We start from the raw sequence: 15,594 nt of genomic DNA, 5'->3' as shown, positions 1-15,594 counted from the left end.
ATGAGGCGGAGACTGCAGAAACCTTTTGCAAAATCTGGATGGTGAAATGTTCGGGGTATTTTTAGGGAATCCAAAAACCGGTGTACAGTGACGGCCCTGGGTGCAATCAAGTACTTGAACCTTAACGGAGCTTCATCATTTCCGATGTATCCCGCTATTTCTTCCAATGTTGGGGTGAGCTCAAAGTCCGAGAAATGGAATACATTATGTGCTGAATCCCAGCAAGTGACCAATGATCTGATAATATCACCCCGAGGCTGGATGTTTAGCAAATCCGGGAGATCATTCAGATACTTCTTTACTTTGTCTTGCCCTTCCTTGCCTAGGTCATTCCATCATAATTGCAAATCAAAAGGGATCTTGGTCATTATTAAAAAGGGTTCGTTTTGTATTGTGCTCATCCTGCACATTTATTAAGGTGATTATGCCAACGAAAAACTTTTATTTGACTCAAAATAAAACTATCTATATTCTTTTCCAATATTTGTTTTTTCAAAACGATGGGCTCGGTTTTCAAATGCGGCCTTTTAGCACTTCGAGAACGAAGCATTTAAGGCTGCGAGAGTCAACTGGTCAAAAATAAAAAATGATGACCAAAGATGGCCGTTTATGCAATGTCAGCCTTCCGACGTCCTGTTTAGGAACATTCGGCTATTTTTGCAAAAAACGGTATCATCCGACTTATTTATAACGAAAATTAAAATAGACTTTTTGGATATTTTTTACCAAAAGGGAGGTTGGACCGATGAGGGTTGCCTACGTATCTCACACCCAGTGAGAATCAAACCAGCGTAGTTCGGGCCGATAAACCAATTAATTTTGAAAACAAATATATTTTCCATTTTTTAGCAAAAGACACTATTTTTCCTTCCTGTTTTTTTTTTGAAAACAAAGCAAACTAAAATAAAGGATTCTTTCTTACACTGAATGCTTTTTATTTTTCTCTATTTTTTTTATTATGGGTAAAATAAAAAAAATTAAAAAGTAAAATATTTTTTAAAAAATTCGGCAGAGTTCTGATAGTACTTGGACACTCGGTTTTCTAAAAGAATCAATTAACTCCCTATTTGTTATTTCTCTCTTTTTCTCCTTTTTTTTTCGATTTTCCAACGTTCCCGAGATTAAAGCCGGTCAACATGCGGGTTCGGAACAAATAAATGCACAACACAAATAGGATGCATCAGGATGGTCTTTTCATTTCAGGTTGCTAGTCCTAGACGGACCCAACCCCTGTGTTGAGTCCCCTAAGTCAAATGCAACATGATGCAAATAATCGTTCCTACTAGGGATCCGGCATAAAGTTTTGTTATATTAAGTTTCAAACCTGGGTTTTTTGTTCTAGACCTGGCTTACCCGAGCGGACAACTCGAGTCGAGGAGGGGCAACTTTCCGGGAACCAAAAGGCCATCCGGCCTAGTAACTTGTCCGAGCCTCTTTTTATTTCAGGGTATGACACTAACAGAATAGGGAGTCTCAACCAGTAAGCACATCCCCAGAGGTGAGGAGAGAAGGGTTCGACACAGTTTATATATACAGTCAGATAATATCAAAGCGGTAACAAGACATCATTTTGCACATTAAGCATGTATCATATGAAAATATCAGATAATAAAGCAACATTATAACAGTTTATCACAGGCTCGAATTTCTAACCCTGAACCAGTGGTTCTGGGTATTTACCCAGCGGAGTCGCCAGAGCTGTCACACCTCCTTTTTCCGGCACCCGCAGGGGCGCAGAGAGAGTTTTTTCCAATTATAGGACAATCAAAACGGGATTTATTTATTTAATTCAGAGTCGCCACTTGGGAGATTTATGGTGTCCCAAGTCACCGGTTTAATCCTGAATCGAGGAAAAGAATGACTCTGTTAACAGTCTGCGAACCAGAAATCCAGATAAGGAATTCTGTTAACCTGGGAGAAGGTGTTAGGCATTCCCAAGTTCCGTGGTTCTAGCACGGTCGCTCAACTGTCATATTTGGCTTAAATATCTGATTTTTTGATACACTTATGAACTTATGTGCAAATTTTAACCCTTAGCCGCTTTTATTATTATTTATTTATTGTTATTATTTTACGGAGAATTGCAACATTGTGAAAACGTATTTCAGACCACGTCGCAATCAATGCACCCATGGTTATCGACACATTTCGACTCCGTTGAGATTTGGATTTGGGTTACATAAATGCACACCCATATTTAAGAAAATGATTTGTTAAAGACGCGCCTAGAACGACTAGCGTATTGTTGTTTTGGGAAAGGCCGTAAAATTTCTCTAGACGGCCAACTCCGATGTTCTAAGTATTTAATACATACATTTGTGAGGGCCCCTCAATCTATACATTTTACTAGGCGAGGCTCATCTCATTTATTTTAAGTGGACAAATCCTAAAGCGACTACATTTTTCTATTAAAATTAGTCTCTAAAATAAAGAAAGAAAATCCTAATTAATTACGAGCTTAAAAATAATAACACATAACATACTAATTGCTAGATTAAGACAAATATTAATAGAAAGGAATTTTACTAAAAATAAATAAAAAAATTCGAAATTGTATAAAATTTACGAAGTTCGATAATTAAAAATCAAAAGATCCTGATTATAGCTAACTTAAAGCTTACATTGTTATAAAAAAAACTATTGAAATTAGTTATTCAAAACCATTTAAAACTAGATTTAACCATAATTACTAAAGCTTATTAAAAAGTTTATTAAACGTAAACGTTGACTCATCTTGCTCAACTCGCACCTAATGGATTAATGCTCTTAGCCTTGCAACGTTGAATCACCCATTAAAACATCATTTCAGTTTGTTTTTCTTAAAAAATGAAAATATTTTGTAAAAAAAATATTATTTTTATTTTTATTTTTACAAATTTCTTTTTCAAGTTTTTTTTCTTCAATAAATGACGAAAAAAATAAAATAATAATAATAAAAAAACGAAAATATTTTGTAAGCCTGCAGATTCTACAAATTATTGGCCTATTATGTTTGCCTAATATTTGCGGGCCTTTGTTATTAACAAAATTTAAAGATAGAAAAAAACTCAAATTGCTTCTATTTCAAAATTTGCAAATTCAAATCTAGAGTTTACTAATCTTCCCTCAAATTAAGTCGGTTTCCCATATTGAATATTTACTAACGATTTGAATGCGATTTTAAGCTAAAAAATTAACAAAACCGAAACTAATACTTATGGTGTTCATACTGACACCCATCCACTAGTCCCGTAGATTAATACTTCACATAATAAATACTTCTACCATTTACATAACATGAGACACATAATGAATATTTAACTAAAATGCGAATATTCTATAATTAAAAAAAAACTTAAATCTTCCGGCCATTTCATTTCATCTTCAATACATATGTTGAATGATTCAGAGTAGTGTACCTGGTATTTGAATACAAAGAAAGGAAGAATAGGATCAGCAGCAGTAGCAACAGCGCGGCCACAACAAACAATCAACAGTCAGAAAACCCAGTAGTAGACTTGAAAACCGAACAGAAATTCCAGCAACCACCCAATAAAGCAATAACAAAGGACCAACAATTAACTCAAGAAACCAATTGAAAATCCCGGAAGCAAACAGTAGGCAGAAATCACACTCAGGAATATACGGAAAATAGTATTAAGATATTTTAGAAATCCTCTTCTTCAAGATTAAAAGTATGTTCTTATCTCCTCTTTAGTTCTGAATTTTTTTTTATCTCTCCCAAAAAATTCTCCCCTCTTTTAAGTGTCAAATGAGTCTCTTATATACCAAAGCAAGACCCAAATCTTCCACTATGTGCACTCTTTAACTTTTATAATTACCCACACTTTTACTTTATTAAAAGTAGTCAATGTGGGCCCCCCGTGTTCCCTATTTTTGAAAAGCAGTCAAAGTGGGCCCCATGTTAACTCTTTTTGAAAAGAAGACATCATTACCCACCTTTTCCTTTTTGCTTTTATCATTATGTCCGGTCCCCACCATAATTATTTAATATGTAATTGGTTAATTCCCGTTTTACCCCTAAAACTACTGTTAGGCCCCGGTTCAAAAATCTGTTCAACTTCAAAATTATCTAAGAACCTAAAATTAAATTACCAGCTATAACCAATCCTTAATCCGGTTCAATCAACAAATTCAAACTTAAACTATGAACAACAAATCAACAATCGGAACTATTTTGACTGAACGATATTTTTAACAACACATATATTTCACATTAAATCACCGGATTAAGAACGAACTTCAACCAAAAGATGAGCACGAATTTAATATAAGCTACTCAACAAAGACGGATGATTCAAGCGATTAAACTAACATATTTCTATATTCCAACTTAATTCTTTTAAACGAATAAAAATAAACCGAAGAAGAAATAATTGATTGAATTTTAACTTGAATCTAACCACATTAAAATTAAACTAACAATTTCTTTTACAAACTAAACTAAAATTAAACTAACAATTTCTTTTACATTAAACTTAAACTAACAATTTCAATTTGAATCTAACAATATTAAAATTAAACTAACAATTTCTTTTATAAATTAAACTAAAATTAAGCTAACAATTTCTTTTACATACTAACAATTTCAATTTGAATCTAACAACATTAAAATTAAACTAACAATTTCTTTTACAAATTAAACTAAAATTAAGCTAACAAATTCTTTTACATACTAACAATTTCAACTTGAATTTAACAACATTAGACTTAAACTAACAATTTTCTTTTTGAATCTAACAACATTAAAATTAAACTAACGATTTTCTTTTGAATCCAACAACATTAAAATTAAACTAACAATTTCTTTTACCAATTAAAATAAAATTAAGCTAACAAATTCTTTTACATACTAACAATTTCAACTTGAATTTAACAACATTAGAATTAAACTAACAATTTTTTTCTTGAATCTAACAACATTAAAATTAAACTAACAATTTCTTTTACAAAAATAAATAAAAGCACATGAAATAAACTGAAAAACTAATTAACCAAAGTTCCATTTGAATCTGAAAATTAAATCAACAAAACATATGAACAAACTAAAAAATTAATTCAACGATGAACAAAACAAGAATCGAACATTTATCGATTTTAGATACGAGAATATCAAAACAAAATACGGACAAAAAATAAAACTCAAAATCTACTAACCGGCTTGAAACGACGAACAACGACTAACCAACGACGAACTCGTATGGACTGTTTTGACGACGCCAACCAAAACTCGAACAAACGACGACGAAGATGAATTTAAGAAGCAGTTGCAGCAGCGATGAAGCAGAAACAGAAGCAGCTGGGGTGTGTTTGGTTTGTTTGTACGAAGAAGATGAAAGCAGCCACAACAGCGTGGCCTGCTTGGTTGACGACGAAGCAGCGGCGACGGGGTGGACGACGGGGGAGGGGGGCTTCGAACCAGCTGCTCGACGGGCAGCAGTAGTAGAAGCGTCTGGTCACTACTCGGGATGAAGAAAGGTCGATGATTGTTCAAGGGATGGATTTTCGGCGAAGAAGATGAAGCAGAAGGTAGAAGCAGCTGGGTCTTGAAACGCAGCAGCATGAAGTGAGGAAGAAGAAGCAGCAACGTTGGTTAGAGCTCGATGAAGACGATGAAGCAAAGGCAACGATGGTGTTATGGTGGAACTGGGGGCAGCATGGTCGCAGCTGGGGACGACGCTAGGAGGAGGATGGTACGGGCAGCCATGGGAGGGTCGTTACTTTGAGCAGAAGTGAAGAAGAAGAGAGGGGAGGGGGGCGGGTAGTTTTAGGATTTTTAGGGTTTGGGTTTCTTTTGTTTTTCTTTTGTTTTTCTTTTGTGTTTTTGTTTTGTAAAAATGAAAAATGAAAATGAAGAGGGGGAGTTGAGTTGTTGGTACTGGACTGGGTCGACCCGATTTTGGATGGACCGGGTCGTAGGGAAGGTTGGGCCATTTTCTGGGCCTGTGGCTTGAAATTGAAGAAGTGGCCCAATCCGATTTTTCTTTGTATTTTTGCCCTCTTTTCTTCCTTTATTTTTCTAAAACTAAATTATAAAAATACTTAAATTATTATTAAGAACTAAATTAAGTTATAAAAGCGCAAATTAACTCCCAATAATAATTAACACACAATTAGGTAATAATTGAGCATAAAATTGTACAATTGGACATTAAATGCTAAAAAATGCAAAAAATGCCTATTTTTTGTAATTTTTAATTTTTGTAAAACAAACTTAATTACTAACAATTGTATAATTAAATCCTACATGCAAAATGTGACATATTTTTGTATTTTTTATTAATTTAACAAATAAACATGCACAAACAAATACAAATAATTATCCAAAAATGTCACAAAATTCTCAAAATTGCACACCAAGGAAAATCATTTTATTTTGAATTTTTTGGGAGTAATTCTCATATAGGGCAAAAATCACGTGCTTACATCTGGTATCAACAACAAACTTGTTAGCGTTAGAGTTTAACACATATTGCAATTTCACGTTGGGGATGCAATGTTCCTAGGCACTTTAACCATTTCTAATATGTCTTTGCTTTGACCGCATGCGTCATTCCAACTTACTTTGTTTGTGCCTTGTTTAAGTGTTTCCGAAACTTTCTTTAACTTTTTTTTTTCTTTTTTTTTCTTTTCCCTTTTTTTTTTTTTCTTTTCTCTTTTCTTTTTAGTGGTGGTCGAATCTTATGTGGATTGCCTACGTATCATGTCCCCGCATGAATAAGACCGGGCGTAGTTCTACCACATAAAAGGTAAACAACAATAAAATATTTTTGGAATCACTTGAAGACGAACAACAGACTCGACAGTCAAACGGCCCAGATACTCTAATTAAAAGAAATACAAACTCAAGAAAAATAAAATGACAGATTCCTTCCCCTATATGCCGATTTTGACCAAACGACTGTTTTTGCAAACGTGGCCCCTTCCCAATTTCACATGAATTTTGAGGCCGGAAAGATTATTTTATGACACTTCACAAACTTGTCCGTTATTTTACGAAAATAGCCTTTTGACAACTGAAAGATACTCTAAGGCTATCTCGGCAAGAACGGTTTAGGACACCGCTGAAGCTGGCTCGGCTTATTTTGACTAAAAATCTAAACGGTATTCTTGACCGCTGACTCTTTTTCTTATCATTTTTCAAATTAAAATAAAAGACCGGGCTTTGCCAACGCGGCCTTTCAGCACCTCAGGGACGAAGATTTTAAGGTTGCGTTAGCTAACCGACCAAAATCCTAAAAACATGACCAAAGGTGGCCGTTTATGCAAAGTCAGCCTTCCGGCGTCCTTTTTGGGAACATTCGGCTATTTCTGACAAAAACAGCATCACCCAACTCTATGAAAAATTAAAATTTTTGACACATTGTTTTGGCTATTTTTGCAAAAGGGGAGGTTGGACCAGATGAGGGCTGCCTACGTATCTCACATCCTGTGAGAATCAAACCGGCGTAGTTCGGGCCGATAAAACAAACTCTTTTTTTTTTTTTTGAAAAACAGACTCTTTTCATTGGCAAATAAAACTATATATATTTTTTCTTTTTCTTTTTCTTTTTTTTTCTTCCACTTTCTCAAAAAAATCGGCAGAGTTTCGACACTATTTGGATATTGGCTTTTTTTTCTTTTTCTTTTTCCCTTTTTTAAAACAGGCGATTGACTCTCCTTAACCCTCATACTACTATTTCGCTTTCCTTAAAAAGTCGGTCAGCATGCAAGTCCGAAGCAAATGAATGCACAAGTAGAAGCAAGTAAGATGCATCAGGATGATCATTTTCATTTTTTGGTACACCTGTCCTAGACAGACCCAAACCCTGTGTTGAGCCTCCAAAGTCAAATGCACGTGAAGCGAACAAACGTTCCTACTAGGGATCCGACATGAAGCTGAGTTATTCTAGGTTCATAACCTGGGTATCTGTTCTAGACTGTGTACCCGAGCGGACAACTCGAGTCGAGGAGGGGGCTACGTACCGAGGACCCGCGGGATCGTCCAGCTTTGTAACTTGTCCGGCCTCTTTCTTATTTCAAGGTATTTCAAGCTCCTCCCCGGAGGTAAGAAGAGAAAGGTTTCGGCGCAGTTTATACGCAGTTCAGATAATATCAAAGCAGTAAAAGCAGCATTTAGCACATTAGGCCCAAACATGTAACAAAAATCAGATAAAGCCAAATATAACAATTTATCTAAGCTCGAATTCTGAACCCTGAACCAGAGATTCTGGGTTCGCTCCCCAGCGGAGTCGCCAGAGCTGTCACACCTCCTTTTTCACCCGCGCCACCGCAAAGGGGCGCATAGGGGAGTTTTTCCAATTAAAGGACAATCGAAACGAGATTTATTTATTTATTTCAGAGTCGCCACTTGGGAGATTTATGGTGTCCCAAGTCACCGGTTGAATCTCAAATCAAGGAAAAGAATGACTCTGTTTAACAGTCTGCGCACCAGAAATCCGGATAAGGAATTCTGTTAACCCGGGAGAAGGTGTTAGGCATTCCCGAGTTCCGTGGTTCTAGCAAGGTCGCTCAACTGTCATATTCGGCTTGATTATCTGATTTTATACAAATATGAACTTATGTGCAGATTTTAACTCTTTATCGCTTTTATTATTATTATTATTATTATTATTATTATTATTATTATTTTTCAGAGAATTGCAACGTTGTGAAAATGTATCTCGAACCACGTCACAACCAATGTACCCGTGATCGTCGACACACTTCGACTCCGTTGAGATTTGGATTTGGGTCACATCAATGTACACCCGCGTTTAAGAAAGTAAATTATTAAAGGCGCGCCTAAAGCGACTAGCGCATTATTATTTTTTGAGAAGGCCGTGAAATCTTGCTAAAACGGCCCGTCCGAAGTTCAATTAATTATTAACCATTTATTGAGGGCCCCGTAGCTTACGTTTTATTTGGCGAGGCTCGTCTCATTTATTTTTAAAGGGCAATCCTAAAGTGACTACATTTCTATTAAGTTTGTTTCTAAAATAAAGGGAGGAATCCTAGTTAATAATACTTCCTAACTCATGTTGCAATTAACCTTAACTAATTATCCACAATCATTCAAATATCCAATTATCAACTAAAAATGCAAGTCCAGAATCAATTTCCAAACTTATTTCCTTTAACAGAGTTAAACAACAAACTATTCTAGGCTAATTAGTGATAAGCAAATCCAACAGTCAAATTACACTTCCAGTTTTAAACTAACTCACAATTACCATTACTAAGTACAAAACAATATGACTCCAGGATTACACTGCCAATTATTAGGACGAGTGAGGACTGTGAATCACAAGATCGCTTTATGTTTTGAATAACTTCTGATTTTTAAAACTTAACTACACTAAATGAAATTAAATTACCACATGTCTTAGCAAACTATCACATGTCCCGAACAGTCCATGAGTTCAACAGTCCAAACCAATCTAAATCGTTGTAAAACAATTTTAATTACAGTCCAAACTACTACAATCAATTATGATAAAATACGACAAGAACTAAAGCTTTCAATGAAGTTATATTTCCATTTTTTTTATTTCATTCCAACTGGACAGCTACATGGTTTGAGATTCAGGACATGTACCTGGAAATGGCAATACAAGAAGAAGAGAAGGAGGAGTCAGCAACAGTAATAATATAGCAATGCAACAGCAACCCAACAACAACAATTCGAACCAAATTCGAGGCCCGAGAAAATTTGAAGAAAACCCAAACAAACTCAATAGAACAACCCCAAAAGTTTGTAAAAGACTAAACAACAACAACCAACATCACCACAAACAGACTCAACCACGCGTGTATTAAACCCAAAACTAAACTCGTCTCCTGCTTTGTTCTTGTTTCTCTTTTCAAACTCTCCAGCACTCTCTTAAGATTTTCAGAAGCTTCCTCCCCAGATTTCCAGAATCCCCCTCTTGGTCTTGAAATGACTCTATTTATAACAAAACTCTTGCCTTGAAAGACTTAAACTAATCCGAAATATTCACCCCACACTTGCATTCCTTGTTCCCCACTACTGCATGCTTTGTCTCCCACTATATTAAACAAATACATTAATTCCCACCACCATATGTCTTGTTCCCCACTATATTAAACAATGCATTATTGCCCACTACCATATGTCTTGTCCCCCACCATGTATTAATCAATGTATTAATTCCCACCATTATGTCTTGTCTCCCACTACGTATTATTTTAATATATTAGCGCTTAGTGGACAGAACACTCAAATTAATCAATTATTAAAACTTAAAATCCCGAAAATGCCCCTGAAACTGCTGAAATTACCATTCTACCCCTGAAAATACTGCAATTTACCATTCTACCCCATCCCTTTCAATCTGTACCAAAACCATATCAGCTATAACCAATTCACCTACTCAACGATCCAATTAACAAACAAACTTAACATGACAAACAAGTAGATTTAAATCACTAAACTCAACATCAGTTGAACTCAAACTAAATCAAACAACATCATAACCAAGATGAATGATTCATACTAAATCAAAAACTAAAAACCAACACATAAACACTCACATTAAATCACTTGATGAAAAACTAACGAACTTCAAACAAAATGAACACGAATTATCTTTAATACAAACAAAGACGTGGGTTCGAATTCAAACCAACCCATCAGAACACAAACACAATCATAGAAAGAAGAAAAAGAGCGGAAGATGAATTCACTGAACGGAAAACTAAAAGAAAAGAGAACGGAAACCTACTAGTTTGAAGTCCGGGTTCGAACGGAACCTCGACGTACCGCCTCGACGTATGACCGAGCATGGCCTCGAATGCATGACCTCGACGTACTGCCTGGAGATGGAGTTGGAAGCAGAATGATGGGGTCACTGGTTGTTGACGTTCGCGGATGAAGTTGGACGTTGGGTGGTCGTTCATGGCTGGACGTAGCAGAAACGATGATGGTCGTTGCTGGTTTTTCCGGCGATGAAGGCGACGATGATGGCAAAGCTCAGAGACGACGGGGAAATAGCAGTTGGCTGTTGGTGGCTGGTCGTGGCAGAATGACGGACTGAAGGACGTGAGAGAGGTTGTTGGACACTGATGGGTGGTTCGATGTTACTGGAGTGAGGTCGAAGGGTTTGGCGATGGAGTTTGGTAGTGTGACGGGCTGTTTCAGGTGGAACGAGGAAGAATATGATCGAAGCTGGCTCGAACGGCTGGACTAGAATGGTGCTGGTTGGGCGACGCTGAAGGGGTCGTTTGGAGGGTGGTCGCCGGAGGTGAGGTGAAGCAGATGCAGAAGGGAAGCCATGGGAGTCGGTTGGTTTCGAGAGGGACATGGTCATGGGCTGCTGGACGTGGAGGAGCTGGCTGCTCCGACGAAGACGAAGGCGAAGCAGAAAAGGCAGCCATGGGAGTTTGAGGTGGAGGGGTCATTTGGAGAAGGAGAGGAGAGGGGGCGGGCAGCTCTTTTTTTAGGGTTTTGGGGTTGGGAAAAATGAAAAATGAAAATGGGGGGTTGGGATTCATTTGGGTTTTAGGGCGGACTGGGTCGGGTTGACCCGGTGGGGTTATTTGGTTTGGGCCTGGTTGATTTAATTTAAAAGGTGGCTCAATCCGATTTTCTTCTTATTTCCAATGTTTCTTTTTTTTTTCTTCTTTTATTTTTTCTTAAACTAAAACTAAATTCTAAAAATCCTAAATTATCCTATAGAACTAAATTAATTTATAAAGTGCAAATTAACTCTTAATAACAATTAACACATAATTAAATAGCAGTTACGATAAAATCACATAATTTGGACATTACATGCTAAAAATGCAACGTACATATTTTTTTATGATTTTTTTGTTCTTGTAAAACCAACTTAATTGCTCCTTATTATAGAATTCAATTCTAAATGCAAATGCGACATATTTTTGTATTTTTTTTTATCAATTTAACAAATAAACATGCACGAAAAATTACAAATAATTATCCAAAAAATGCCACGAAAATTCTCAAAATTGCACACAGAGAAAAATTATTTTATTTTGAATTTTTGGGAGTATTTCTCACAAAGGGCAAAAATCACGTGCTTACAGCTATCTACAGTCTTTGGTTTTATGTCCATGGGTACCATGGTATTTGCATATTTGATTAGGGTTCCTTTGAGCTGGATCGGTCTGTAAGAGTCTGGGCCATCTAGTATTCTTGATCTGTCCAATGGCTGATACAATACCTGAGGCATCGATGCTAAAGTTGTATTCTAATAGTTGTGGTGCTTCTGTGGGATCGGCATGTTTATCGAAGCCACTTTTACTCATGAGCCCTCGGGAGCTCTATCCTTGATCATTTCGAACGGGATTACGTCCTGGGCTGCTGTTTTTACGATCCGCGTTGTATGGTTGGTAACGATCTCTGTTTGATCGGGGTTCTCTATTAATGTCCCTTTGAATTCTGCCGATGGGCCTATTTGTATAAATGGAACCAGAAGGGGTTCCCAATTTATCATCCTCGGCCCTGATCTTCGACTGATATCGATTATGTACATCGGCCCAGGTCACAACTGGATATTCAATTAAATTCTGCTTTAGTTGTTGTGATGTATCGAGCTTCGCTTGTTCAAACCTTGAGTGAAGGCTTGAACAACCCAATCATCTATGACCGGGGGTAGATCCATGAGTTCCATCTGGAACCGACATACGAACTTCCTTAATATTTCATTGTCTTTTTATCTCAATTTGCAGAGGTCCGGCTTCCTAGTTGCAACCTTTATTGCTCCGGCGTGTGCCTTTACGAACGAATTTGCAAGCATGGCGAAGGAACGATGGAATTGGGCGGCAAATTGTGCTACCATATCATCAGCCCTTTCGATAAAGTCTTTACAAACTTTTTCAATAGAACAGATTCAATCTCATTGTCTTCTAAGTCATTCCCCTTTATTGCGCATGTGTAAGAAGTAACATACTCATTAGGGCCAGTGGTCCCATTGTATTTTGGAATTTCTGGTATACGGAATTTCTTTGGGATGGGCTTCGGAGCCGCACTTGGAGGGAAAGGCTTATGCACGAACTTCTTCGAATCCAAACCCTTCAGAATCGGGGGTGCTCCCGGTATTTGGTCAACCCATGAGTTGTACATTTATACCTTTTTGTCATTAGCCCCGATTTTCTTTTTACCTGATTCGATCCATTTGGTGAGCACCTCGAGCATCTTTATAATGGCGGGGTCAGTCCCCGTTTCATTGGTGTTCGATTTCTCTGGTATAGGTTCGACTCTATGAACAACTTCTTGTGATGTTTCGAGCTCAATTCTGCTTGGTGCTCGATTCTGATTTAAGAGTTGTGCTATCGCAGCTTGTTGAGTCTGCAATATTTTGAATATCATTCGAAGGCTAATTTCGCCTTCTTCACCGCTCTGTGCATTCTGATCGGGCATCTCTGCGGACACTATTTTCAGGGTCAACACCCAAATTTCCATTAATGGCAATATGAGAGCTGACATCGACTGGGTCTACGGTCGGTGCTCCATCAGAGTTGACTGGAGGTACTCTATTTCCTGGGGCGACTATGTTCTCGTTCTCGCCATGATGACCATGGCCGTTATCTGTGTGAGTAGGTGCTACTTGAGAGTTTGACATGTTGATTCCTAAAATCAAAGACACTTACGAGAACAAGCTAAAAGCAGTGTATGTTACGAGAAGTAATATTAGGAAATTACTATTATTCTTAGCTGCACGGTGGGCGCCAAATTGTTTACCAAAAAAATTGAATAACAAATAAATTTATAATGTGATCTTAAGGACACATGATTTCACCTAATATCAATTGATGAATATGAAGATTAGTAATAGAAATTAAAAATAAGATAAGGCAAACCAGTGTTTGAACAGAATTCAGCCCTCGAGTTTGAATACCCTCGGACTGATTGATGCAAGAACAGTTAAAAATATGACAATCTAATGAATGAGAATATAAGCCAGAAAGTATTGATATGTGTGAATATAAGGTAGTTAGAAAATGATTAGGACCCTCTTTATATAGTAGAGGAATCCTATCTATGGTGCAATTCTAATTATGAAAGTAAATCCCATGATTAGCTAAACAATCGCCCTTGATTTGATCTGTTCCGAGATTTATGCGATGATCTTCGACCAGCCATGGATTTCTCGCCTTTCTGTTATTGTGTTTTGCTCGATGTCTGTCTCATTTGGTCTCGACCGCTTCTGGCCTCGATCTCGACAGGTACCTCGGTCTCGAACTCGGTACCTTATCCTCATGTTTTGGTCTGATCTACTGGGGGGCCGATCTTTGATGCAATTCCCTGGCCTCGATCATATAGTAAAATCGGGTAGGCTCGGTTTTAACTATGTACGCAAGTATTAATAATTGAGTTCTAAATTTCATATGTGTACATATTTAATAAATTTCTTAATATAAATTCACTGTTTGCACAAAAATTACTGAATTTTTCCGAACCTGTAGCGGGCTACAAACTCCGTCCTTGCACACCTGTCTCGGTAGAGGATACGATCTCTTAGAATTGAGGTTTATTAGTTCTTAAGAACTAATGTAACTCAAAAAGAATTCTCTTGCTATTCTGAGGAAGCATTGTCCGATTAATGATATGGAAATTTAACAAAATTATATGCTCTCTCTATTTATTTGCCTCTACTGTCTGTCATTTCAATTACATTAATTTATTTTTACTATATTTATGTACTGCTTGTACCCTACTAATTACGAACGACCGTAGATCGAGAATTCTCCCTCTACACTATGATGGATTTGTGCTTGAAGATTAGCTCATAAGCCATAGTATGGTTTATGCACCTCTCAATCCTCAATGTAATTTATCAAAGAATTGTAACTAATATATCTAAGATTTTTCTTGCACTATCAGATTATTTTTACATGTGGTAATAGGTAACATGTATATAAATCACACTTTTTATGTTGTGGGTAACGTGCTCGATATATATTATTAAACTCTTTATCAGTTTTTAATATTACTATCCAGACCCCCCATTTGTAGGAATATACTGGATATGTTGTTGTTTATCAATTTCCAATATTACTATCCTATTTCTACTATCCTATATCTAAGACTGTCAACTCAAGTTAGTGTAAGCACTTAGTAATGTTACCTGGCTGATTGAGTGAATAATTTCCGACCATCAATGAATAAAAGTTATGTAAAAAGAAAAAATATTTCAAAAAACAGAGAGAACAGAGAGAAGAGATTAAGAGACACTAACTAAATAAGATAGATGTCTAAATATCAAGATTGGATTATAATACAACCATCCACCAAAGTTTCATACAAGACTCGATTATTACTCGAAAAGACAGAAAAAAGAAGAGATAACAGACACAAAATAGAAATGGATCCATAAGCTGGATCAAATAACTCGATATCCATATTCTTATTATATTCTGCTCCTGATCATGATTGCACTACTGCCAAAGAGTGCGGTGAAAATCTGATCTTTCATCAAACTTACTGGACCCTGCATCGCCAAATTAAACCAGCAAATTAATCAAGGAACTATAAGCCAATAATATCCAGAAAAAATATATAGCGAGTATTGTATATATATATATATATATGTAGCTTCTAATTTATCAACATTGGTGTATGTTATAACT

The sequence above is a fragment of the Nicotiana sylvestris genome, chromosome 12 (assembly GCF_000393655.2).
Source record: "Nicotiana sylvestris chromosome 12, ASM39365v2, whole genome shotgun sequence".
In the NCBI taxonomy this organism is placed as follows: Eukaryota; Viridiplantae; Streptophyta; class Magnoliopsida; order Solanales; family Solanaceae; genus Nicotiana; species Nicotiana sylvestris.
Note: the sequence above shows the minus strand (reverse complement) of the source record.